General features: G+C 36.7%; 1 protein-coding gene and 1 pseudogene across 13 annotated transcripts in view; both read right to left on the bottom strand.

Moving 5' to 3' along the window:
- The window catches only part of TENM4 (teneurin transmembrane protein 4), a 2,920,333-nt gene that overhangs the window by 2,088,346 nt on the left and 805,271 nt on the right, over positions 1-26,716 (bottom strand). The window lies entirely within an intron of this gene.
- LOC131486563 (ELL-associated factor 2-like) lies at positions 165-26,474 on the bottom strand (annotated as a pseudogene).

Genomic DNA, 26,716 nt, shown 5'->3' with positions numbered 1-26,716 from the left:
CAGAGAAGTCTGTGATATAGGTAAACACGACTGTAAGAAATTTCCACCCCAGTTAGGAAGCAGGGTGTCTTGCTTGGTAGAATCAAATTAGCATCATGCTTTCTAGCTTGGGAGTATTTTACAGAGACTACCTATGCAACCCACTAATATCATGTCAGATGGGGTTAAACATCTAGATCCACTGTGGAAGAAATGGTACCTGATCCAACTGGGGAACAAGGTATAAGAAAACATGTGGCCAAGAAAGAGCTGTACAAGTCAAACTGGAAATCTGCTTCTTTTCCCAGTGCCAAGGTCCCGGTATTGAACAAGGAGCTTAAAACAAGACAACACAGGCAAATATGCAAGTAATTTACCACCACCATAATACCAACATATAGGAATAACTGGGGAAAAGCAAAAAGTCCAGGATTTTACTGTAAAAAAACAAAACAAAACAAAAAACAAACTGGTATGTCCTGAATCCTTCATTCTTAGTATTAGACTCAGTCTCCTGAAGTAGGGAGTGGCTTGGGTTACAGACATAAATACAATACATATAATAGATATGGCAAATTAGGTAAGGTTAAAAGCTACTTCTTGCTGCCTACTGACCCTAGGATCTCTTTCTGTTCATTGGTAGAATACCTGAAATTTCCCAAATTCCAGGTGTTTTTTTGTTTGTTTGTTTGTTTTTTTTAGGAACATTGATAGTTTTCTTAGCATGTAAATATGTGTAGGGAACAGAGCCATAGAAAGACATAAAGAGTAGAATGCTAGAGCTGTAATAAATTTAATAAATAATCTCACTCCAAAACTCATTTTAGGCATAGAAAAACTGAGGACCAAATAGTAAAATGGGATTGTCCAACGTGTAAAGGTTCTGACATTAGGGCAATTGAAATTGATTTATTACCAACTAAATAACAGGTACTGTGTTAGGCAAGGTCATTGCTGTTATCTCACTTAATCCTTAGCATGACTCTGCAATTAGGGTTTTGTATCTTCACTTTACAAATGAGAAAGATGAAGTTTGGGAGTTTCAACCATTTTCTTCAGATTGTACAGTTACTGAGTAACGGGAGATCCAGCAGTCATATTCAAGCTTAGGTTTAAAGCAAAGCCAGTAGTATAGATCTAATTTATCAAGATTTTGCAGAGCTGTCAATAAGCACAGTTTAGGTCATATCCTTTCCAAAATTCTTAAATAACAGTCTACTTTAGTTAAATATAAGCAAAATTTTATCATCCAATTTTGAATTGTATTGTTTCTATTCTCAAAGTGATTTTTTTTTTTCTCTTCCAAGAGGGCTTCTTTCTTCCTTTGGGCTGAGGTTTCATCTGTGTCTAGGAAGGGTTCTGGCCATTATAATAAAAATCTACTTTTGCACTGGCTCAATTTGCTATGCATTGAGTGGTAAAATGGTAAAGTAGCACCTCCACCTCTGGTATCTTAATATCCATCATTCTGCCCTCCTCACTCATGAACCAGAGAGAAGTCTGTCAAAAATATTGAGGCTGTCATGTATCATTTTCTATTTCTCTCTTCTTTTATGGAGGTTTTTATTTTCCACCTTCACTGCCCTGATGCTTAACATAATCTCCAATCTTCAGAATGAGTCATCTGCCCATTACTGAAGCTCAGCCACTTGTACTGTAAAACGGATCAGGTGCTACAGGAAAGCACCCAAAAAGCACAGATGAATAGCAACATAGATAGCTACAGGTTGACAAGGGCCCTATAAGGTGAGTCAGAAACTAGCATTTTTGAGGACATGCTGTGTTGTATACTTTACATACTAGTACTACTACATTTACTAAATTTATGTGTACTTTACACAATACATAATACTAAATTTAGCTTATTAGTTTCTCATAAGCAACACTATCAGGAAGATCATTTCTATTGGGCTCTTACTATGTACCACACACTATTACAAATGACAAACAGGAACGTACTTGTTCAGTTTTAAATAGTACTAACAGCTTTAACAACAACAACAATAAGGCAGCAATCTTCAAAACTGCCCAAATTCCAAATTCAATTAGTTTGTAGCAGCAGCATATAACATTTTTCCTTCTTGAACTTTGTTTCCAAGTGAGAGCAAACTTCAAAATCCTATTTAACTTTAGGTTGGGTTTTATATTACCTGGAATGAGTGTTAATCTGGATTATCGTCTAAAAGACAAAAGACAAGAGTTGTTAGTGGCAGTCACAAGAGATCAAAGAAAGTGAACAATCCAAGGAGGTTTAATGTTATTTATTCCAACAACACTTTCCTTCCTAATTTGCAGACAGCGACACCGAAGAGAAAAGTGCCGTGGTTCAGACTACATCGCTGGTTAACAGCAAAATCAGTGTTCAAAGTCGGTCCTCTTGTTTCCCATACCCGCGACCCTTCCACAATAATGCAAGTTACAGTCTCCAGGAATGTGGAAACACTGCCTCTGTCAATTACAGAAAACTATCAAAAGAAACCGAAACCCAAGCATGCAAAATCTATTTAGTTTAAAGAGACCTTACTTAACTATACTAAGGGCTACTTCATTTTGGGTAACTATTCAATGACAGCATCCTGAATGACAGGATGCCTCCCTACTGTCTATAGCCAAATGTCAAAATTCTGTATTTTAGAAGCCCCTTAACTATCTGATCTTTGCTTACCTCCTAGTCTCACACTACTATGGCTTTTCACCTCAAAATAAATATGCTGGTCTCGAAATCATTCAACCCAACCTCCAGCTGGTCTTCTCCTTACATATTCCTCTCCTACTCCATGTACACACACTGACTGAATCCAGAAATTGCACTTTTACATGCAAATGATTTGTGTTGTCTTAAATATTTATGTCTATTTATAATTTATAAACCTTTAAATAAATATATATAATTAATGTGTATAAATATATATTTACATTCTTTAAAAAAATTTTAAATGCTTATTTTTGAGAGAGAGAGAGAGAGAGAGTGTGTGTGTGTGTGTGTGTGAGTGGGGGAGGGACAGAGAGAGAGACACACAGAATCTGAAGCAGGCTCCGGGCTCTGAGATGTCAGCCCAGAGCCGAACACAGGGCTTGAACCCACAAACCACAAGATCATGACCTGAGCCAAAGTCAGATGCTTACCCAACTGAGCCACCCAGGCACCTCTATTTACATTCCTATAAAGATATACATACATATGTATAAATATTCCAGGTATCTGGTGTATCCTCCCTATGACCTGTGTTAGATCTGTGCTCATCAATGTTCATTTAGTGAACAGATGAATTTGGCATTAGGACACACAGTATAAAAAATTCAATGAGATAATTTCATCCAACTATAATTCCCTATCCTATCGTGTAGCATCTTGTCCTCCATAGAAATTCCTTCTCCCTAATGGATATGGGAAAGAATCCCCAAAGTTAGAGATATACAAATAATGCAACAGAATCTCTATATTCTTTTTATTTCTTGCTATCCTAAGTGATGCTAAGTGTCAGAAAATATATGCAGCAGTCTCCCAAAGTAAATGCAGGTTTCTGAGAAAGCTCTATTTTCTTGGGAGTACTTAAAATCAATTTTTTTATATAAGCAAAGGAAGACTGCAGCTCTTGCCACTAAAATTCAAAGTGCTATACACATTGTAGAGTGAAACCCAGGAAGATTCAGAAAGAATCTAATCTAGCACAGTGCAAGCGATAGACAATGTTATTTCCAACAAATTAATTTAATTGGTTCTACAATAGCAAGAGGAAGTAGCTTTGTGCATTTAGGTGTTCCCTTGGGTGCAGAGCTGAAAGTGGCTCAGAGAATGCACAGGAAATCTACTGTAAATCAAATGTTCTTACGGAACTCCGTCCTTACCATGTTACCTAATTGCAATACAATTTTACATCCACATGACTAGTGCTGTTTCATTACTTCTTTAAAAGAATACTTGCAAAATGCACTTGATTAAACATGCCCTCCTATAATATGTTAGGAGAATTCACGTTAATAGGGCACAATATCAACTAACTAATATGATTAAAAAATCTTATGTACATAGTTTGGAAATGCCAAATAAATTTACCTAAACTATAGCAATTTTTTTGCAATTTAAAGAATATGGAATGGGATGCCTGGGTGGTTCAAATGGTTAAGTGTCCAACTTCGGCTCAGGTCGTCATCTCACGGTTCATGAGTTCGAGCCCTGCATCGGGCTCTGACAGCTCAGAGCCTGAAGCCTTCTTTAGATTCTGTGTCTCCTTTTTTCTCTGTTCCTCCCCCACTTGCTGTCTCTCTCTCTCTCAAAAAATAAATAAACATAAAAAAAATTAAAGAATATGGAAGAGCTTAAGAAGTTATGTTATCATGAAAGCTCTTGATTACAGTAGGAACTAAGGTTTTCTTTTTACTTATCAGCATTTTAAAAATATTTTCTATAACAAATGTATGCTACTTCTGAAATTAAAACAACACTTATTATTTTTAAATGTTTTAAGTGCTTTGAAAGAGGAAAGTTTAAGGTACACCAGAAACTAGAAGGAGACAACTGTCAGATGCATTGAGTAAAGGCTTTAAGAAATGTCACCAGCTAGAACTCCAGATAGAGGGAATACTATCCCACGCAGAAGCAACAGTGTTAGCAAACATCCAATGTTATATATGTGAGTGAGTGACTTAATGAACAAAGCTGCGTAAAGTAACTGTTTTTGTAAAAGCAAAAAATGTAGGTATACTTGAGAAAATGACGTAAAAGTGCTTTATAAAACTAATATCTTTAAAAAAAACCCTATTTGAATATCTTTAAAGTAGGCGTTCTGCTTTCTACGTTCATATATGCTAATGAATCTGAAGTAACCTGTGAGGGAAGCAATATTTTATCTATTTTACAGATAAAGAAATAATACAGAGGTTATAAGGATTTATTCTCTCATTCATTCAAAACTTTTTATTGGAAACCTACACTGTGCCAGGCAGTGTTTTGAGTGCTGGAGAATCAGAAAGAAAGAAAACCCAAGAGGCACTGCCTTTATGGGAGAGGCCCTGTCCAGTGAGAGAAAGTTCCAAGGGTGGGATCTGGAATTGGCATCTCTAACCAGTTTCCAGGTTATATGTTTCTGCTTACCTGGGGATCACACCTAGGCAACAAAGGAAAAGCCCATTTGGTGAAACCTAACGAACAATGAGAACAGAGAGCGAGATAAGATGAAAGAGGCAGACTGGGACTTAATGGATTATGGTAACAATTTGGAATTTTATCTTTGAGGAGAGTCATTAAAAGCTGGTAAGGGAGGTTTAGGCAGTTGGCCATAGGATAAGATTAGTATTTTTAAGAACTGTTACTTGAGCTGTGGTCTGGAGAGTGGACTGGAGAGGGGCAAGGTCAGATGCTGAGAAAACAATGAAGAGGCTATGTCAGAGCTGAGAAATGTTGGTGGCTTAGACTAAATAAAGTAAGAACAACAGAGATGGAAAAAGTGAGCAGGTGTGACTTAACCTAATTTCTATAGCTAGTAAATGGTAGATGAAATGTTCGAAGTAAAATTTTCTGACTGCATATTTGGTGCTCTACCCAATTGCTATTAAATATGTCCAGACTGGAAGCAGCAGCAGCAGCAGCCGAGAACTTGTTGGAAATGCAGAATCTCAGGCTTCACCTGAGACCTGCTAAAGCAGAATCTGCACTCTAAGAAGATTGCCAGGTGTTTCACATTAACATTAAAATACTCTACCATAAAACAGCCACTTTACTTCTTACAAATTTAGAAAATGTATGATTTTGAGTAGCAGAATTTGTGAAAGAAATTCAACTTCTCTTCCAAAGACGGTCTAGAATTTTTTTATTAGGACACACATACTAATAAAAAAAAAACCATGTTGCAGATATACATAGATAATGAATTCATTGATAATCGTATAACTTAAAATTCAAAACAAGATTTCAGTTAATGACTATAATCTCTATCAAATTAAAAGTTTCTGGGTTTGATTTATTTTTCTATTCATATCTGAGATATCCTTACAAGAAAGGGAAATGATTTATTGAACAATTTCACTAAATCTAAAATTTTCTTTATGAAATTAGCATAGCTAACAGTGTCAGAAAAATAATGTCAGGGGTAAGTAAAATTTGGGGATGAAAGATTTATTTATTCCTTTAAATATTGGCAACTTAAAGTTTACAACTATTCAATTTTTTTATATATATAAAGGAATAAAACAGTAGACAATCTCCAACTTTCGTATCATGGTAAATGTTCACAAGCTGAACAAAATATTCACAGATTCTAATAGGTGTTCCATTCCCAATATGTTAAAACCAATTACAGAATCTCTAATGGCAGCTCATCTTTTAGGTTCGTTGTTTAATGCATATTTCTAGCACTGTGCACTTTAGTTTTATCCTTTTCCTTTATAATGGAACACACAGTTGATTGGGCTTAAGGCCAGTGAATGCCTGATAGAGGCTAAAGTTGAGGCAAGCCTAATGATCTCCATCTTGCCTTAATTATATTGAGTTTATGAAACCTATGCTTCTCCTCACCACTCTCAGCAATTTCATTTTTATCTGTTTCATCCATTTGTATAAAGTAATAAAGGCAAAGTGAATAAAATATTAAAATATTTCCACAAATGGATATTACTTTACAAGCAAAGGTGGTGATGCATATGAACTGAACTTCTGGCTTATAGGTGGAGCCATTGTCAGATGGATTGAAGTGCCCTTCCTAAACTGATAAAGTTTGAAGTTGATAAAGAAAAATGATTTAGGGGGTCTCAATGTGCAATGCATGAAAATGCAGGATGTACAACATTTGATTGAATAAAACCCAGTAACTATTAACTACCTGTCTATAGCTTAATTTATTTCAACAAATTAGTATTGAGGGTCCGTTTTGTAGCTAATTGGTATTGAGACACTATGTTGGTAATATGATATACCTTGGCCTCGAATAGATACGGTTATGAGGAGGAAAAAATGGAACATGTTCACAAGTGATTGTATTATATTCACACATTTGAAAGAAACCTGAAAAGGCACTGAAGAGAAAGTAACATTTTAAGACCTTGGATTTCAATAGGTAGAAATACAGAAGTACATGCATTTCAAATAAGCAAACTCTAATGAACAATAATTTTAAGGTAGAAAAACAGTGGATTCGTGATAAAATAGAAAGTAGAAAAACTGTGGACTATAAGATAATTACAGCTAACATTTATTAAATATTTTGCCATTCCCTCTTCTATAAATCACTGTATTTAATCTTCACAACAACCCTAAAGGGTATTTTACCTTTTCCATTTTACAGATAAAGAAGTTATAGCTAAGCAAAATACAATAACTTGCCCAAGGTCATATAGCTAGTATACGGGGCAGGAGGAACTGGATCATTGTCTATAAAACTGGAAAGTCTACATTATCCCATGTCCTTACTAAACAACACTCATGGCATGCATAGCAGGAAGTAGTACGAAATAGGGCTAGAATAATTAATTTCTAGCTTTGAAATTCCCTGATTATTCTGAGTTATTTATATAAGTGATATTGTAAGACTTATGGTAAGGCATCATCATCTCTACCCTTCTTGACTCATCCTGTACCCCCAACTGTTTCCTTTACTGCATTTTTCACAGTGTAGTACATTTATCAAATACATGATTCTTCTAAACTACTCTATGGGTATAAACAGTTTCATTTATGTTCATATCTTCAACATGGCTAGGTCAGGCATCATGTAGCATAGATTAGGTAGTCACTCAATAAACAAATAAGTGGAATCTAAAGAGGAATGAAATTATCCTTTTGAAATATTGAAATACTGCGTCATTACTTTCAGAAAGATTACTCCCGAGTGGAAAAATGCTGATATTATGATAAAGGATCCCCCTGCATTTAGGATGTCATATCTCTATCTGTTAATAATTATAGGTTCTGAGAAGCAAGATAATATGGTGATCATCAACAACATATTTATGAGTAGGGGTTGCAGATTCTGTATGAAATCACCACATAGCAGCCTACACTCTAATTTGAAAAGTCAATTCCCAGTTGTCTTTTAAAATTCATATAGGAACATAAAGTGTGAAAATTAAATAGAAAATCAAAACAAAACAACCTTTTATAATCAGGAGGCAAAGTTAGCAAATAACTACTATTTATCAAAGTGATTTACGTACTTTATTAATCCCAAAGCGGCTAACATTACAAACATTCTGACAATTTATTTTCCGTTAGGATGAAAACATACGTATTCATGGATGTGCTGAAGCTGAACTATTAACAGCTCCATTCTTTTCCCTTTAGGATTTCACACAAACTCTCTCCTGTAGCCTTCATATTGTACCACATCCAAGAGAAGATCCTGTTATAATCATGGCTGTTTGGTATTCTGAGAACTAATTACCTTGGCTAGAATCTAGAATACATCTTAAATACTAAACTGTCTTGAAAGTGAAGACTGTCTGAGCCAGATCTAATTACCTGAGAAAACAACAGTACCTTCAGTTGAGCCACCCTGACATACCTCTGTAAGACAGTGACTAGTTACTGTGGAGCCAGCAGCACAAAAGCAATTGAACCTAACGTGGTTTAAGATTTTGAAAGCAGAAAGTCATATGATCCAATCCCCTCCTATCTCCACTGAATTCACAGGCATCTCTAAACCTGATTCACTTTGTAGTATTTATACTTATTTATTTTTTACAAGAAACTATTATAGTTTGCACTATTTTTGTCTTCATTTTACATATGAAGCATAGACTGTACAGGGAATTGGCCTAAATAACACAGCAGCATGGAAATTCCAACTCAGGCAGTAAGGTACTATATACATCTGAAACACCTTACCTACTGATACTCCTATGTGTACCACAAGCATCACCAGTGTCATTTTTCCCATGACAACTACAATAATCACTATTGACTGTGATAGCTACTTTTTTTCTCTGAGTCTATATGAATTTTTATTAAAACACATTTGTCAAATTAGCTACTCTTTAAATAAGCATTTCTTATATGCCAAGCATCATGTTTTGTTTGGCCTTTATTTACTTTGAGAGAGAGAGAGAATGCAAATGAGCAGGGGAGGGGCAGAGAGAGAGAAGGAGAGAGAGAGGATCCCAAGGAGGTTCCACACTGTCAGTGTGGAGCTTGACACAGGGCTCAGACTTGCGAACCCTGAGATCATGACCTGAGCAGAAACCAAGAGCCACCTAGGTGCCCCTCCAGGCATCATGTTAATGACTTTACCAGCATTAAATTATTGATCCTTTAAGAAGGCATTATTATCCTCAAGTGACAGATAAAACTGAGACTCAGGGAACTTCAGTAACCAAGATTATGGAGCTAGTAAGTTCATGGCCAAGAGTCAAATAAAGATCCTTCTGATTCCAAAGATGGGCTCTTAGTGTCCAGATGAGCCTTACCTTGCTTTACCTCAGTAGTTCTCAAAGACAGACTATAATACTCCCTAGATAGCATTTAGAAACGTGGGGGTATTTTTGGTTGTCCCAAAGTACTTAAGACAGGGATGCTAAACATCTTTCAATGTGCTAGAATGTCCTTCAAAATGAATAACTGTCCCATCACCAAAATATCAACAGTGCCCTCTTTGAGAAGGACTGAATGATCACTTCTTTTCCCATGACAGAGATGCTTCTCATGTTGGACATTAGCTAATGTATTGTCAAACAACTGTTGCCATCTTTGTATCTAGAAGGGCTCAATGAAATGGTAAAGGTTCTCTGATGTGGAGTTACACCTGCACATGGTAGTGACTTTTTTCAGGTCATAAAGCAGTTCTCATTTATGTCCCTCTAAGAATAGGATCCTTTATAATTTTAAATAGTAAATGAGGACAGCTGACATGTAAATAATGCACCTCAGCCCTTTGATCCCCTTTGAGTAATGCAAATTAATTCTGATAACTGTCTAAATCAAATACTCAGTGAGAGACATATGACACTGTTCTGGCAGATGATGCAGAAATTATTTGCTGTTGTTGGTGATGGTGGTGGTGACGGTGGTTTGTTTTGTCACTTACAGATATTCTGATAGGCAATCTATTTTTCCATCTGCACCTGTTGCAGCCAACAAAGGTGTTGATACAAAACAACAGTTTGAATATCTGACTATATCCCTGTTAACTCTATATATTTTTTTCTTTTTTTTTCTTGTCCTACAAGGATTAGTGGTTTAATGATTCTCTCAAATGTTATTAAATGTAAACAAAAAATGGTTTGGGAAGAGGAATAATATCATGGTGACAACTAAGAGGCCAGAGATTAGCAGTGGATTGGTCTTTCTTTTCAAAGGATACTTTAGCTACCTCATAAAGTGAGAAATATGCTTAGATCTCTTGAGGCTGGTTTCTTTTGTAAGTTAAAGGCTGGATATGCTTTGCTTTTGCTGGAAAATAATAGAATGAAAGATAAAGAAGTGATAGCAGTTTGCCATAAGATAACTTACAGAGTGGGTTTCTTTCAGTTATCATGTTAATCAACCTCAGGGGATTGAGGTGCATTTCTCAGCAGCCATCATATTCAGAAGAACACTGAGAGGTCAAAGTAGCCATTTCACAGAAGAAGAAAATGAGGTTCAGAAAGTTAAATGCCACCACCTCCCCCCCCTCCCCGCCCCGCAAGGTTTCAGATCTAGTGAAGGTCAAAGTAATGATTCTAACCCAGGACAATCTATTCCCAAGGCTTGTGTCTACATCACAGGGCCGCACTGAGTTACCAAGCTCAGTGAGCAAAGGAGTGGTAAGAATGCCCTATGGCTTGTATATGGTCTCAATATTGTCAGCAAACATTCAAATACCATATTTATTTGTGCTTTATAATACTGTCAGGAAGAGGTCAGGGAATAAATAATTACTTTTCTGGCAGACAGTGAAGATAAGAGATATGAAGGGAATGTTCCAATGTCATACAGCCAAAAAGTGGTAGAGCCCTGATTAGAGAGTAAGAAGCTGACATTAAATGATGCTCTCCAGTACAACAAATATCACCTCTCCAAGAGATGAAGCCTATGTGTAGAGCCTCAAAAATGCATTTACATTTACAAATAAGACTATCGCTCTAAGGAAAAGGTTTTATTTAGCAAAGCAAGTCTTGTGAATATCTATACAATGGTGTTTAGCCATGTTAATTGTTAATTAATTCATCATAAATTTTCAACAGATGTGGTAGTATGGGTGAAGTGACATCCTTTTCTTGGCCAAAATTTATTCTTAAGAAAACAACATAAATGCTCAAGACCTTAGCTTCCTCATATATAAAAGACAAGATTATGGCAAAGCAATTTTGTTCACAACCTAAGAGTAAGAATTAAAAAGAATTATAAAATATTTGATGAATTTTGGATGGTCATATTTATATGACTTATTTACACTCCTATTTCTCTCATTTTCTGCCAAACCTTTTAATACTAGACTAGCACATAAATTACATACATACATATATGTGCATTCACGCACATGTGCCTGCGTGCACACACACACACACACACACACACACACACACACTTTAGTGATCCTGTTTATAAAATATGTAAATACCATGTTTTACTAATTTGATATTAAAATACACACTTCAAGCAATAGTAACATTTTAATGAATATTTCTTAAATTTTATTTGTTATTAACAAACTAATGAGAGGATAAGATAATCTTACCCTAAATGTGGGTTTTTCTTTGGGAAATGAAGGCTAGAATGCGAATAATGCTGTATTTTGAGTTAAAAGCTACAATTAATAGAATGGCAATTTTGCATTAGTCAAAACTACACATTGAGAATAACTGTATGATTTCTTTAGCATGTCTTTTTCAGAAAGGAAAATTATTGAGATAGTTCTTCTTGGAATTCTCCACCCCATCTCTCACTGGTTGTTTTTAATTTTTATTTTTTTAAAAGAGAGAGAGGGAGTGTGAGCAGGGGAGGGACAGAAGGAGAGGGAGAGAGAATCTTAAACAGGCTTCACGCCTTGCACGGAGCCCAAATGCAGGCTTGCATCTCAGGACCACGACTTCACGACCTGAGCCAAAATCAAAAGTCAGATGCTCAGTTGGTTTACTGAGCCACCAAGGTGCCCCAGACTAGGTTTTAAGAAGGGGATAATAAGTTCTTTGAGGATAAACGCCTGATTCTGATTTAACAGCTTTGGGAGAGAGTAGTAAGAAGCTGGTCCTTCTCAGATAGGTTGAAATGGGAGAAACACTATAAATAGCATGCTGAGTTTTGAACACAGAGCTCCCGCTTCTTCAGTAGGAATTTTATACATATTGTTGGGAAGAAATCTTGAGACTCATACATTGGCCTTCAGCACTTTCTAGCATTTGAGCAAGGTGACCTATGCAATTAGCTTAGGACCAGGAGAAACCAAGAGAAAGTATGTGGGGACTTGTAATAACTTGTTTCACCTGGGAAGAAGGAACAGCATGGGTAGAAGGACGATAGTTTCCTTTTGTTCTAGTTGATAGTAGATGGGCCTTAAAGAATTTAAATACTTAAAGAGCTCAGTACTACAGAATATTCATCTGTAAGCGAGTTAATGGGATTTCTAAAAGGTTATAAATTATCCCAACTAGCCCACATGGGTCATTCTGCAGGGAACTCCAATACATCAGGAAACAAATTCAACAACATGTATGAAACCCATACCGATTTTTACCTACTCACAGAGGGTGAGTGATTGACTAATCCATATTCATGATTATGGGTGCAGCAATGAGGTGGAGCCAGGGTGGAGGGAGGAGTGTCATATGTAGAACAGTAAATGATATAGAATATCTGTGTCAAGAATAGTGCATTCGGGGTGCCTGGGTGGTTCAGTCAGTGAAGCATCCAAATGTTGATCTCAGCTCAGGTCATGATCTCACAGTTCATGAGTTTGAGCTTCACCTAGGGCTCTGTGCTGAAAATGTGGGGCCTGTTTAGGATTCTGTCTCTCCCTCTCTCTGCCCCTCCCCTGCTCATGTGCTCTCTTTCTCCCTCTGTCTCTCAAAATAAATAAACCTGAAAAAAAAAGAGTACAATTAAAAAAAATGAATAGCGCACTCAATCTCGGTTCAAGTTCACACAGAAGAAAATGAGATTAAATTTTAACATTCAGAGCATCTACTTATGGAGCAAGTATCATGTGCCAGGAGACATATCTAACTTATATCTAACTTGAGTGCTAGGGATCATTCTCCCCATTTTTGCAAACGAGAAAACTGAGGCTAAGACATGTTAAATAACTTGTTCAAGGACTCATACCTAGTAAGGGGTAGAGCAGAGTTTTATGGAAACCTGACTCTAAAACCTAGGTTATTGATCCTCATGTAGCACTGAGTCGAAAAGAAGGTCAGCAATATAGAAGAAATGACGGTAGACATGTTGATATTTTAAGGAATAAGGCCTAAAATTTCCCTGCTTGAGATAGTTTATCACTAGTCCTAACTAGAACTATACAATCTGTGCTGCACAGTAAGGCAGGTCCCAGTGCCCCTATGGCTACTGAGGACCTGAAATGTGGCTAATCAGATATGCTGCAAGTATAAAATGCACATCAGATTCTGAAAATATACTATGAAAAGAATTTGCAGTAATAATTTTATACTTATGTTGAAGTAATAATATTGTGTATATATTTATTGAGTTGAATTTTATTATAGTGAATTTTACCTATTTCTTTTAACTTTTTAAAAATGCACCTACTAGAAAATGTAATTTTACATATGTGGGTCACCTTATTGGGTAGAACTGGTGCAGATCCTGAAAGAACAGAGATAAGATACTTTTGGCCTTTGAGGATATTGTCTTTCTTTTTTTTCCAAAGAGGAAAATGACTTGAGGATGTGGCTGTTGCTGAGCTTCTGTTTTAAAAACAAGAGCTTTCTTTGTTGCTGTGTCATGGTGAGACCAACAGCCTGAGAGCTGGGCCCTAGAAAAAACAAGTTCACTCCCCCTCCTCTTAACTAAGAATCCTTTTTATTTTATTTTTTATTTTTTTTTTAACGTTTATTTATTTTTGAGACAGAGAGAGACAGAGCATGAACGGGGGAGGGGCAGAGAGAGAGGGAGACACAGAACCGGAAGCAGGCTCCAGGCTCTGAGCCATCAGCCCAGAGCCCGACGCGGGGCTCGAACTCACTGACCGTGAGATCATGACCTGAGCTGAAGTCGGACGCTTAACCGACTGAGCCACCCAGGCGCCCCCTAAGAATCCTTTTTAAAAAGTTAGTTTCCAAATCTGCCTAAGTATTTCATTTCAAAAGTGAAAATAATAATATCAACCCCAAGTTACTGTTATGGAAATTAAACAAGATAATCCATGCCAAGTGCCCAGTTTGGACACTCCTGAAAAAGAATGAAGTCTTGCCATGTGTAAAACATGGATGATAATAGATGGCATTATGCTAAGGGCAGCAAGTCAGAGAAAGACAAATACCACATGCTTTCACTTATATGTGTAACCTATAAAGAACAAAGCAAACAAAACAGAAGAAGATTTCTAGGTACAGAGAACTACCTGGTGGTTGCCAGAAGAGAGGGGTTGGGTGCTGGGTGAAACATGTGATGGGTATTAAAAGGTACAGACTTCCAGTTACAAAATAAGTAAGTCACAGGGATATAATGTACAACATAGGGAATACAGTCAGTGTGTTTGGTGACAGATGGCGGCTAGATTTATTACGGTGATCACTTCATAATATATATAAATTTTGAATCACTATGTTATATACCTGAATATAATATTATATGTTAACTACAGTTCAGTTAAAAAAAGAAAAGTTCTGGGGCGCCTGGGTGGCGCAGTCGGTTAAGCGTCCGACTTCAGCCAGGTCACGATCTCGCGGTCCGTGAGTTTGAGCCCCGCGTCAGGCTCTGGGCTGATGGCTCGGAGCCTGGAGCCTGTTTCTGATTCTGTGTCTCCCTCTCTCTCTGCCCCTCCCCCGTTCATGCTCTGTCTCTCTCTGTCCCAAAAATAAATTTAAAAAAATGTTAAAAAAAAAAAAAAAAAAAAAAAAAAAAAAAAAAAAAAAAAAAAAAAAAAAGAAAAGTTCTATCATTTTATAATGAGATACTGTCAATAGATCCTCTCTTATATTCTTGATGAGGTACTTTTTTTCTTTTTTTTTTCCCCCTACATGTATAATGTCTCTTTGAATTAATTCACTTAATAAAAAATTGAATAACGCTCAGAAGTCCACTAAAAGAGTAACTTTAACAGGTCACTGAAAGCTTATTTTATATCCCTCTGAGAATACCCTAATATTTACTTAATATTCAAAGATGATACACCTCTTTCTAAAACGATAGAGACCATACTTTGTACAAGATGATGGTACCATTATCTTGGATTCATTTGAGAAACTGAGTTCATATGAATGTTCCATATCACTGTGGTCTTCATATTCATCTGTCACTGTCAATAGTGATTTCTCTGACTTGCTGCACTTAGCATAATGCCCTCTATTATTATCCATGTTTTACAAATGGCAAGATTTCATTCTTTTCTTGGCTAAGGAATATTCCGTTGCAATATTTCATTGTGTATATGTGTATTATATATGTGTGCGTGTGTATATGTATCTTTATCCATTTCCTATCAATGGGACATTTAGGTTGCTTTCATATGTTGGCTATTGTAAATAATGCTTCAGTGAACACAGGGGTGCACCTATCTTTTCTAACTAGTATTTTCATTTTCTTCAGATAAATATCCAGAAATAAAATTGCTGGATCATATAGTAGTTATACTTTTAATTGAGGAACTTCCATATTGTTTTCTATAATTGCTGTACCAATTTACATTCTCACCAACAGTGCAGGAGGGTTCCCTTTTGTCCACATCCTTGCCAGCACTAATTTCTTGTATTTTTATAATACCCATTCTTACGGGTGTGAAGTGATATTTCGTTGTTTTTGATTTGCTTTTCCTTGATGATGAGTGACATTGAGCATCTCTTCATGTTTCTGTTCGCCTTCTTTATGTCTTTGGAGAAATGTCTATTCAGGTTCTCTGCCCATTTTTTTAATACTTTTTTTAATGTTTATTTTTGAGAGAGAGAGAGAGAGAGAGAGAGAAACAGAGCATGAGCAGGGGAGGGGCAGACAGAGAGGGAGACACAGAATCCAAAGTAGGCTCCAGGCTCTGAGCTGTCAGCACAGAGCCCAATATGGGGCTTGAATCCATGAATAGTGAGATCATGATCTGAGCCAAAATCTGTCGCTTAACCGACAGAACCACACAGGTGCCCCACCTCTGCCTATCTTTAATTGGACTGTTTGTTTGTTTAGATATATCTCTATCTCTAACTATCTATCATTACCTACCTACCTACCTACATACCTACCTACTTACCTACCTATTTTGAGTTGTGCAAGTTCTTTATACATTTTGGAAACTAACCTCTTATCACACATATCATTTACAAATATCTTCTCCCATTCAGGAGACTGCCTTTCTGTTTTGTGGATGATTTCCTTTGCTGTGCAAAAGATTTTAGTTTGAAGCATTCCCTTTGGTTTATTTTTGCTTTTGTTGTTCTTGCCTCAGGAACAGATCCAAAAAACTATAGCAAAGACCTATCTCAAAGAGCTTACTGTCTTTGTTTTCTTCCAGGAGTTTTATGATTTCCAATCTTACAATTAAATTTTTAATCCTAAAATGGTAGAACTTTTAAAGTGCATATTCGTTTGAAACTTACTTAACATTTATTTTATGCTAGGCACTTCTCTCCTGGATTATCTTATTAGGTCCTCTTGTTCTCAAACCAACCTATAAGGTAGGGATTTTTACCCCTATTGTGAACATAAGGAAACTGAAGTTTAGAGGACAGAAATAATTTGTCAAGTTGGCAGAGCAAATTAAATAGTGGAAAATGGACACATCAGCCCATTATTTCTGATCCTCTCCCTGTAACAAACATCGATTAAGTGGGTGGGGCTTACATTGTATTAGTGTTTAAAATGGAATCCCAGATACCATTCACTACTTTAAGGAGCCTTCCTTCACTAAATGCCACTGTGTTTGAAAACTGCTCCTTGACAACTGCCTCTAAAGAATTAAGAACATCTGCCTTAGAGGACAGAAATACAGTTCTGGAAGACACATAATCAAATATGGTCTCTCTGCCTAAAGTCTTGGCATTTCTTCACTCATGTGCCTCAGGATTAACTATAAAATGTATGTACCCACTGTATATAAAATATATGTTTAAAAATCTGTAAAATTTGATCTTATGTCACCCACCCACATATTTTAAAACTGTGTATGTCTAAGGGGAAAGTAAAACATCTATCAACACCCTCCTGTCTTTCTCTCCTACCCCACACACAGGTACAGGGACACATAGGACATATATATCTTTGGTCAACTTACACTACATCTCAGCTTTAACACCACTTTCTCCAAGAATTCAAGTAAGAATTTATTCCTGTCCTGTACGCTCCTTGAAGTTCTTTTATCTAACCTTTATAACCTTGTATTTTAAATGTATGCTTATTGGCCTGTCTTCCTGATGAACTGTAACATATAAACAGCAATGGATTCTACTTTTGTGTTGCCTCAAGTATTTATAAGTTGGGGGAGGACTCAAATAAATATAATCCAAAATAAGAAATAGAAAATCAAAGTCACATGTTAATATTTATTTAAAATGAGAAAATAGGGGTGCCTGAATGGCTCAGTTGTTTAAGCATCCAACTCTTGATTTCTGCTCAGGTCATGATCTCACAATTAGTGAGTTTAAGCCACCGTGTTGGGCTCTGCCCTGATAGTGTGGAATCTGCTTGAGATTCTCTCTCTCCCTCTTTCTCTGCCTCTCTCTCTGCCCCTGCCCCACTCACATATGTGCGCTCTCTCGCTCTCTCTCTCTCTCAAAATGAACTTTAAAAAAATAAAATGAGAAAATAAATCACATCAAAATAAAATATTGAAAGTTGACAAATAGTACAAATATCCTATACACAGAGAAATAACATTATAGTTTTACCAATCAATCAGCCTAACATCTTTGTCCCTTTCTCCTCCCCCCAACCCTTGTCTCTACACACACACACACACACACACACACACACACACACACACACACACAACTTCTGGGTCTAACCATTTCAATTCTAATTGCTCTTCCACCATCCACATCATTCCAGCGTGTAGCACCACTAGACAACTTTATACTGTGTAACAGTTTATAGATAGGCACCTTTTGATCATGGAACCCAGTGAGGTGGCAGAGTGGGCAGTAGGATTTCTACATACCATTTCTCACCTGGGGTGACTAGTCCTAAATTAATATACACAGAACTAACTGTGAACCACATGTATCTGTGCTACTACATGCTAACCATATGCTAACTATACATATGCTGTACGTATGTTTGTAAGTATGTGTATATGTATGTTTCTATCTATCTACTTCTCCACACCAACTACCCTTTGCTGGATCTCCAAAATGTCCTGACAATTCCAATGCTACTCTTCTTGGGAAAAAGTGTGTAGTAGGAAAGCTGGGGTATAAAGAGATAGAGGTTCTTATCAGTGCATTAAAATAAAACAGATGGATTTTGCAACCTCTCTAAAATACGTGACCATGTGAACATACTGCCAAAGCCAGGGCTTTAGAAGGGCCTGTATATATGCTTCAACTTATTATGCATACAATCAATCCACTTTTGAATATGAAAGAAGAAGCATGTGTCTTTTGTTACTTTTGAATCCCTTTTTCCTAGTCCTGTGCCTGAAATATAGTAGGCCCTCAAAATATATTAAATGAATGATTAAATTTAATCATAATAGTTTTAGTCACATCTTCATAACCCATGGGTTGCTTTGTAAAAGAATTTAAAATAAAACAGGGGAGTTGTTAGTCCAGCTTAAGATGCTCCCATAACAGGACTCCCATAACAGGGAGATGTTATGCCCAGCTTAGGAAACAGCAACAAGCTTCATCTGGTGCTATGCATATTAAAAGCACATTATTATTATTATTATTATTATTATTATTATTAATTATCATCATCATAAATACTGTAATTATACCCCTGTGTATCCTTAAGGTACTTCTTTCCTCTCTATGATTAAGAGACAGTGGAGAACCTAGCTTTTGAAATACTTTTTCACAAAGAATTTATAATAGCAGAGACATGAAAGAAAAGATCACGAAGGGTACATTAAGTTCAAGGGAGTTATACTTGTCAAAGGAGAATGGATGAACAAACTCTGATATACTCATACAATAACTACTCCAGAAATAAAAAGGAATAAACTACCCATGTATGCTATAATATGGATAAATCTTCAAATAATTATGCTGAGGTGAAATAAGTTAGACAACATGCTGTATGATTCCATTTATAGAAAATTATAGAATCTATAGAATTATAGAAAATGGAAATGAATTATGATAGAAAGCAGATCAGGTGTTGTAAGGATGGGACATCAAGGGTTGGGAAGAAATAACAGGCAAGAGGAAACTTTTGGGGGTGATGGATGTGTTCATTATCTTGATTGTAGTGATGGTGTCATGGATATATACATACATCAAAACTATGAAATCATATGCTTTAAATATGTACAGTTCATTATGTATCAATTAGATATCAACAAAGATGTTAAAAAGTTAAAGGAGTACATATGTATTGTTGCCTTTCCAAAATAAAAAAAAAAAAAAAAAAAAGGAAGCAGCATTATATAGCACAGGCCCTTGAGAGGGTAGACCCAGATACATCCCAGATGTGTCCTCATTTGGGTAGATTTGTACGTCTCCTTATATAAATCTTTAGATTGCTTCACCAATTCCTGAGCCTCCTCAAAGATTTATAAAGGGTAATATTTAGTAGAACATCCTTATCAGCAATTCTAAAGAATCCCTATTTCTAGAGTGTGCTCAAGGCCAAGAGGGATTTGACAAAGCAAATAATAGCCTATGTAATGAAAGAGAAATTCTTCTTCTAAAACAAACGCACGGCTTTCTAAGACAAATGGATTAGTCCCATTGTATTAGAGCAAACTTTTTACACATATGACACAAGGTCATTTTAAGTGAAGGAATACTTGTTTGTAGCAGAAGACCAAACTTAATATTGGATTCATCTTAAAGGACATTCCATCTATTTATTAAATACCATGATGTTTGCACTGGACATTTCTGCAAAATTGACTTTACTAGTTAAGGAGAGGCTTTTATATAAATAGTCTGTGCCAGATACTGGGGTCTCCTCTGCCTCATTTTTACTCCACGTGGAATGTTTCTTGAATGAGTATACAAAGAAATGTTAGTAAATATGAAACAACATTAAAATGAATACAGCTTGGTTTATTCATTTTACCTAATTTCCTTTTGGAAAAAAAATGAAAAAAAAAATTTCAAGATGACAGGAGACAGTCATGGCCAAGACAGGCAAGCTGCATATCCTAAAACATCTGCTTTTATCTATATAATAATTGTTTCAATGTTATAATAATCCCACATCATAGGTAAGACAGGTATCAATCTTCGCATTTTATTTTATTTTATTTTTTTTTATTTTTTTTTTATCACTGTATTTTTTTTATTTATTTATTTATTTATTTATTTTTTAATATATGAAATTTACTGTCAAATTGGTTTCCATACAACACCCAGTGCTCATCCCAAAAGGTGCCCCCCTCAATACCCACCACCCACCCTGCCCTCCCTCCCACCCCCCATCAACCCTCAGTTTGTTCTCAGTTTTTAACAGTCTCTTATGCTTTGGCTCTCTCCCACTCTAACCTCTTTTTTTTTTTTTTTTCCCTTCCCCTCCCCCATGGGTTTCTGTTACGTTTCTCAGGATCCACATAAGAGTGAAACCATATGGTATCTGTCTTTCTCTGTATGGCTTATTTCACTTAGCATCACACTCTCCAGTTCCATCCACGTTGCTACAAAAGGCCATATTTCATTTTTTCTCATTGCCATGTAGTATTCCATTGTGTATATAAACCACAATTTCTTTATCCATTCATCAGTTGATGGACATTTAGGCTCTTTCCATAATTTGGCGATTGTTGAGAGTGCTGCTATAAACATTGGGGTACAAGTGCCCCTATGCATCAGTACTCCTGTATCCCTTGGATAAATTCCTAGCAGTGCTATTGCTGGGTCATAGGGTAGGTCTATTTTTAATTTTCTGAGGAACCTCCACACTGCTTTCCAGAGCGGCTGCACCAATTTGCATTCCCACCAACAGTGCAAGAGGGTTCCCGTCTCTCCACATCCTCTCCAGCATCTATAGTCTCCTGATTTCTTCATTTTGGCCACTCTGACTGGCGTGAGGTGGTATCTGAGTGTGGTTTTGATTTGTATTTCCCTGATGAGGAGCGACGTTGAACATCTTTTCATGTGCCTGTTGGCCATCCGGATGTCTTCTTTAGAGAAGTGTCTATTCATGTTTTCTAGCCTCTACTACAAAGCTGTCATCATCAAGACAGCATGGTATTGGCATAAAAACAGACACATAGACCAATGGAATCGAATAGAAACCCCAGAACTAGACCCACAAACGTATGGCCAACTCATTTTTGAAAAATTTTTTTTTTTCAACGTTTTTTATTTATATTTGGAACAGAGAGAGAGCATGAATGGGGGAGGGGCAGAGAGAGAGGGAGACACAGAATCGGAAACAGGCTCCAGGCTCCGAGCCATCAGCCCAGAGCCTGACGCGGGGCTCGAACTCACGGACCGCGAGATCGTGACCTGGCTGAAGTCGGACGCTTAACCGACTGCGCCACCCAGGCGCCCCAGGCCAACTCATTTTTGACAAAGCAGGAAAGAACATCCAATGGAAAAAAGACAGTCTCTTTAACAAATGGTGCTGGGAGAACTGGACAGCAACATGCAGAAGGTTGAAACTAGACCACTTTCTCACACCATTCACAAAAATAAACTCAAAATGGATAAAGGACCTGAATGTGAGACAGGAAACCATCAAAACCTTAGAGGAGAAAGCAGGAAAAGACCTCTCTGACCTCAGCCGTAGCAATCTCTTACTCGGCACATCCCCAAAGGCAAGGGAATTAAAAGCAAAAGTGAATTACTGGGACCTTATGAAGATAAAAAGCTTCTGCACAGCAAAGGAAACAACCAACAAAACTAAAAGGCAACCAACGGAATGGGAAAAGATATTTGCAAATGTCACATCGGACAAAGGGCTAGTATCCAAAATCTATAAAGAGCTCATCAAACTCCACACCCGAAAAACAAATAACCCAGTGAAGAAATGGGCAGAAAACATGCATTTTATTTTAAAAATAAAGGTCTCTCTGGGGCACCTGGGTGGCTCAGTTGGTTAAGGGTCCGACTTCAGCTCAGGTCATGATCTCTTGGTCTGTGAATTCAAGCCCCACATCAGGATCTGTGCTGACAGCTCAGAGTCTGGAGCCTCCTTCCGATCCTGTGTCTCCCTCTGTCTCCCTCTCTCTGTGCCCCTCCCCTGCTCATGCTGTCTGTCTTCATCTTTCAAAATTGAATGTTAAAAAAAATTTTTTAAAAAGGTCTCTCATAAATTTATATTTTCATTGACTTCACTTAAAAAAAATAGAGAAAGTCTTCCTTCAGTCTCTCCTGTTCTCTCTCATCTTAAGTCTGATCTTCTGCACCTTTAGTTTTTCCTATGCTTATATAGACAGGTGTAGACATTCGGGTGTTTCAATTCCTATGCCACCCGTGACTTTTTTACTGCTCCCCCAACACATTGTAATTTCAGGGCTTATTCTGGGCCTTTGCTTAAACACTGACTGATTCCAGTTCTTATGATACTGTGTTTCCAATGATAAATTACTCTTTTCTATGGATTTTCTGATCCCTTCCTTAGATTTAATCACTTCCCCTAAAGATAGGTATAAACAGCTCTTAATACATATTGTTTCCCTTGCCCTTTAAACACACATGCTTTTTAAATGAAATTATTGTATAATAGGTATCATTTACATATATTTTTTATTTAACTAGACTGTGAGCTTCCTCATGCTGAACTAAATATGATCTGCAGTTGTTAAGAATTTTCTAGAGTCAGGGAGACCTGTGGTTTGAATGCTATCTCTAATGCATCTAGGACAAGTTTTAGACAAGTTACTTTCTTAATGTCATCTTATTTTTTTATATGTGAAATATAACTCATGACACCTGGTTTAACAGGATATGTTAAAGAACATATAATGAAGTACTGTATGTAAGGCATGCCTGGTACATAATGTATGTTCAACAAACGATAACAATGTCACTGATGTTTTATTGCTATTATTGCTTTTACAGTGACAGATGACACTCAGGAAATCAAGATGTGTTTTTGAAGAGCTTTCAGTTATTCTCCAGGCGGTAACTCCTTGCAGATTTTCAGGGAGAAGAATATTACAGAGATCACGGGACAATATTCCTCAAAGCAAACTGACCCTCACAAACATATTGGTGTGATGCGACAGAGGTTGCTATAGTGCAAATGAAGAGAACCGCAGCCACAATAAGCCATCTGGGGTCTTCTGAGACATCCAGCTCATAGGAGATAATGAAAACATACATCACCCGTAACCTTTTAGGCCAACTGGGCTATTGAACATAACAGGACATAATGGCTTTCCTGATGTGTCAGAAATTCTCCACTCCTGCCTACAGGTAGTTCATCAAATTGTTCTATGCTTATTGCTTCAATCTGCATTTAGCTTTAATATGCCCTATATGCCTGAATCTTTTCTCCCAAAACCTTCAAGGCCCCAGGAAATTATTGCTCCCGAATGCCATACTCACTAAGTGACAAAGACCCTGAAAGTTGAAAATCAAGCCTGCTACACTATAGAAATAAAAAGGAGAGAACTCATGTTAAAAATAAAGTTTCAAAGATTTCATGAAAAAAAGTCAATGCAATTTGCAACTTCATTTGTTCTAGTGACAAGCTGATAAAATGTTGGTGGTACAAATGCATCAGAAAATTTGACACAAATTGAAAGTGACTACACATTCCATTATCCCAAACTCCCTTGGTAATGGAAAATGATTTTTAAAGACAGTTTCTAATATGTCATAGATGTACGAGGCTGCCTATGGGAAATAATACCCTTGATTATCAGGAAAGATAAGCATTCAAAAGAAGGCAAGGGCTGCAGTGATTCTGTGATTTAAGCTTTACTACCCCGATTATTGGCTATGCAAAGAACTTCACTAAGAATACTAAAACATACAAAGAAAATTGTTATCAATGAAATACACTTAAAAATTGGGGTATGGAAATAACTCATGAGTCATTACCAGAAAAGTCAGTGTAGTTAGTCAATAATTAAAGCTTGCCATGTTCAGTTGGTTCAGTGCCCAACTCTTGATTTCGGCTCAGGTCATAGTCTCATGATCATGACATGGAGACCCAGATCAGGCTCCATGCTAGGCATGGAGCCTGCTTAAGTTTCTGTCTCTCTCCCTCTGCTCCTCTCCCCCGCTCATGTGCACTCTCTCTCTAAAATAAAACAAACAAAACAAAGCTTGCCAAGATATGTATTACAATTTTCCTAAAACAGTGTTAACATGTATTTAAAATGGCATTCTATTCATTGAAAACAGTTACTTAAAAATACTAAAAATAATGCACACCAAATTAAATTTTCTCTAGAAACTTTTGAAATAAAAGTATAGTTGGAATTTACTATATGGTCTTTTGAATTTATTTCATTTTTTTATAATATGGCTTTGTAACATTAGTATGTTGTATCTTATGCAAAAAATGATTATACAATCAAAGAACCTAGATTCATGATAGTTGGAGAAGGTATAGGATACTAAATATTTATGCTAATACAATAACATTATATCAAAGTACTGATTTTCTTTATTTTACAGGGAGAATTGATCTCAGAAATTAAGGGCTCTTCCCAAGGCCACACAACTAATAAGTGATAAAAGGGGGGTTTGAATTTAAGTCCATTTCACCTGAAAGACTCGACTATTTCTCCTATGCTATTTTTTTCCAATACATTCTGATCCTGAATTTTAATTAATTCTGAATATACTTTGTTTCATCCTTGATAATCATATATTAATGCAGAAAACAGCTTCCAACTCATCAATATGAAAAAAATCACTCAATTCATTTCAAAATATTTACTGAAAAGTTATTAGTTCCTAAGTATCATGCTCAGTAGCCATTCACCAATAGCCATTATATGACAACAGTAGTAGTTTGAACAATTTCAGTTTCAAGTAAAAGAAACCCAGTCCAAACTGACTTAAGCAGCACATAGAAATTTATTGCCAGGACACTGGTGATTTTCCCATAAATGAAGGAAAAACTGCAAGGGCCAGAGAAGCTTTGGGTCTCTAAGAGATTGGGCTTGAACTGTTTCTCATCATGACTCTCCCCATCTCTCACTTTTACTTCTGTTAGGGTGTTGGCTTCATTTACTCAGGTGCTGGGGTTAGGTTGAGAAGAGAGAGGCCCACACTTCCTTGCACCTGCTGTATGCAGGGCTCCATATGTGCCCGGTGGCCATTTTTTTTTGTTGTTGTTGTTGTTCTGAATCAAATTTAATTTCTTTTATTATCAAAAGTTAAGAGACATTTTCTTCAGTCTTAGAAATTTTTACTCTTAGTATAAAATAAATTATCCCACGTCTTACACGTGCTATATATATATATATATATATATATATATATATATATATATCTGAAAGTTTCTTCCATCATCACTGTCACTTCCTGATTCATTCAGCTGCAAATCATTTCTTAAAGTACTCATCAGAAGGCCACTGTTCTCATGAGATCTATTCAGGCCAGCATCCGTATCAGGAATCCTGCACTGTGGCATGGCAGACATGACAGGATGTCCTGAGATACAAGTTCCTGGCTCAGAAGGAGAGGATCTGTACTCTTCATTGTCTGAGTCACTGGAACTATCCTCACTACCTGAAGATGATGAACTTTTAGAATCAGATGAACTATCACGACTACTTATGTAGTCCATTAGACTAGCTTCTGCCTTCAGTTCTCTCTCAAAATCTTCCATTGGAGATGCTAGGACATTCCATCTTCAGAAGGGGAATGTTTTATAAGATTGGGAGTCCTAGCTAAATTCCGCATTTGTTGCTTCTGTTGCCCTATATGATACGTATGCAATATGATACATGTGATAACAGACATGGCCTCTCTAGCTCTGAAGCACACCGTGACAGTCTGAAACGTGAGAAAGTTTCCTGCAGCTTAGCACATAAAAACAACAGGGAAGGATTCTAACTGGCCAGCTACATTCACATAATGATCCATTACCAATCTTTGGCCAAGGTGATGCAGCATTATGGTTCTTTAGGCTTGGGGTGCAAGGCCACCTCCATCATCTGGAAGATGGGTGCTTTGGTTGGGAGCTCCACAAGAATTATAGGATTGCAGTGGAAGAAAAGCAGTTTCCTAAAGAATGAGGCCAGGCAAGTGCAACAAGTTGAAGATTAGGAAAGCATAGTAGGTTATCAGAATTAGCAGACATCAAATATATACTGGCTAACATTTGTCGAACATGTACTACATGACAGGTATTATTCCGAACATATTACATGTATTATATTATTTAATCTTCACAATAACATAAGAAATAGGTGTTTTATAGTTATATCTATATCTATCTATCTATCTATCTATATATATACACACACACACACACATATACATACACACACACACACACACATTGTTTTAAAAGTTTGTTGATTTTCAGAGAGAGCAAGCAAGCAGGAGGCAGGGCAGAGAGAGAGAGGGAGAGAGAGAGAGACAGGGATCCACATTG

The sequence above is a fragment of the Neofelis nebulosa genome, chromosome 10 (assembly GCF_028018385.1).
Source record: "Neofelis nebulosa isolate mNeoNeb1 chromosome 10, mNeoNeb1.pri, whole genome shotgun sequence".
NCBI lineage: Eukaryota > Metazoa > Chordata > Mammalia > Carnivora > Felidae > Neofelis > Neofelis nebulosa.
Note: the sequence above shows the minus strand (reverse complement) of the source record. Positions and strands in the feature narration are given on the sequence as shown.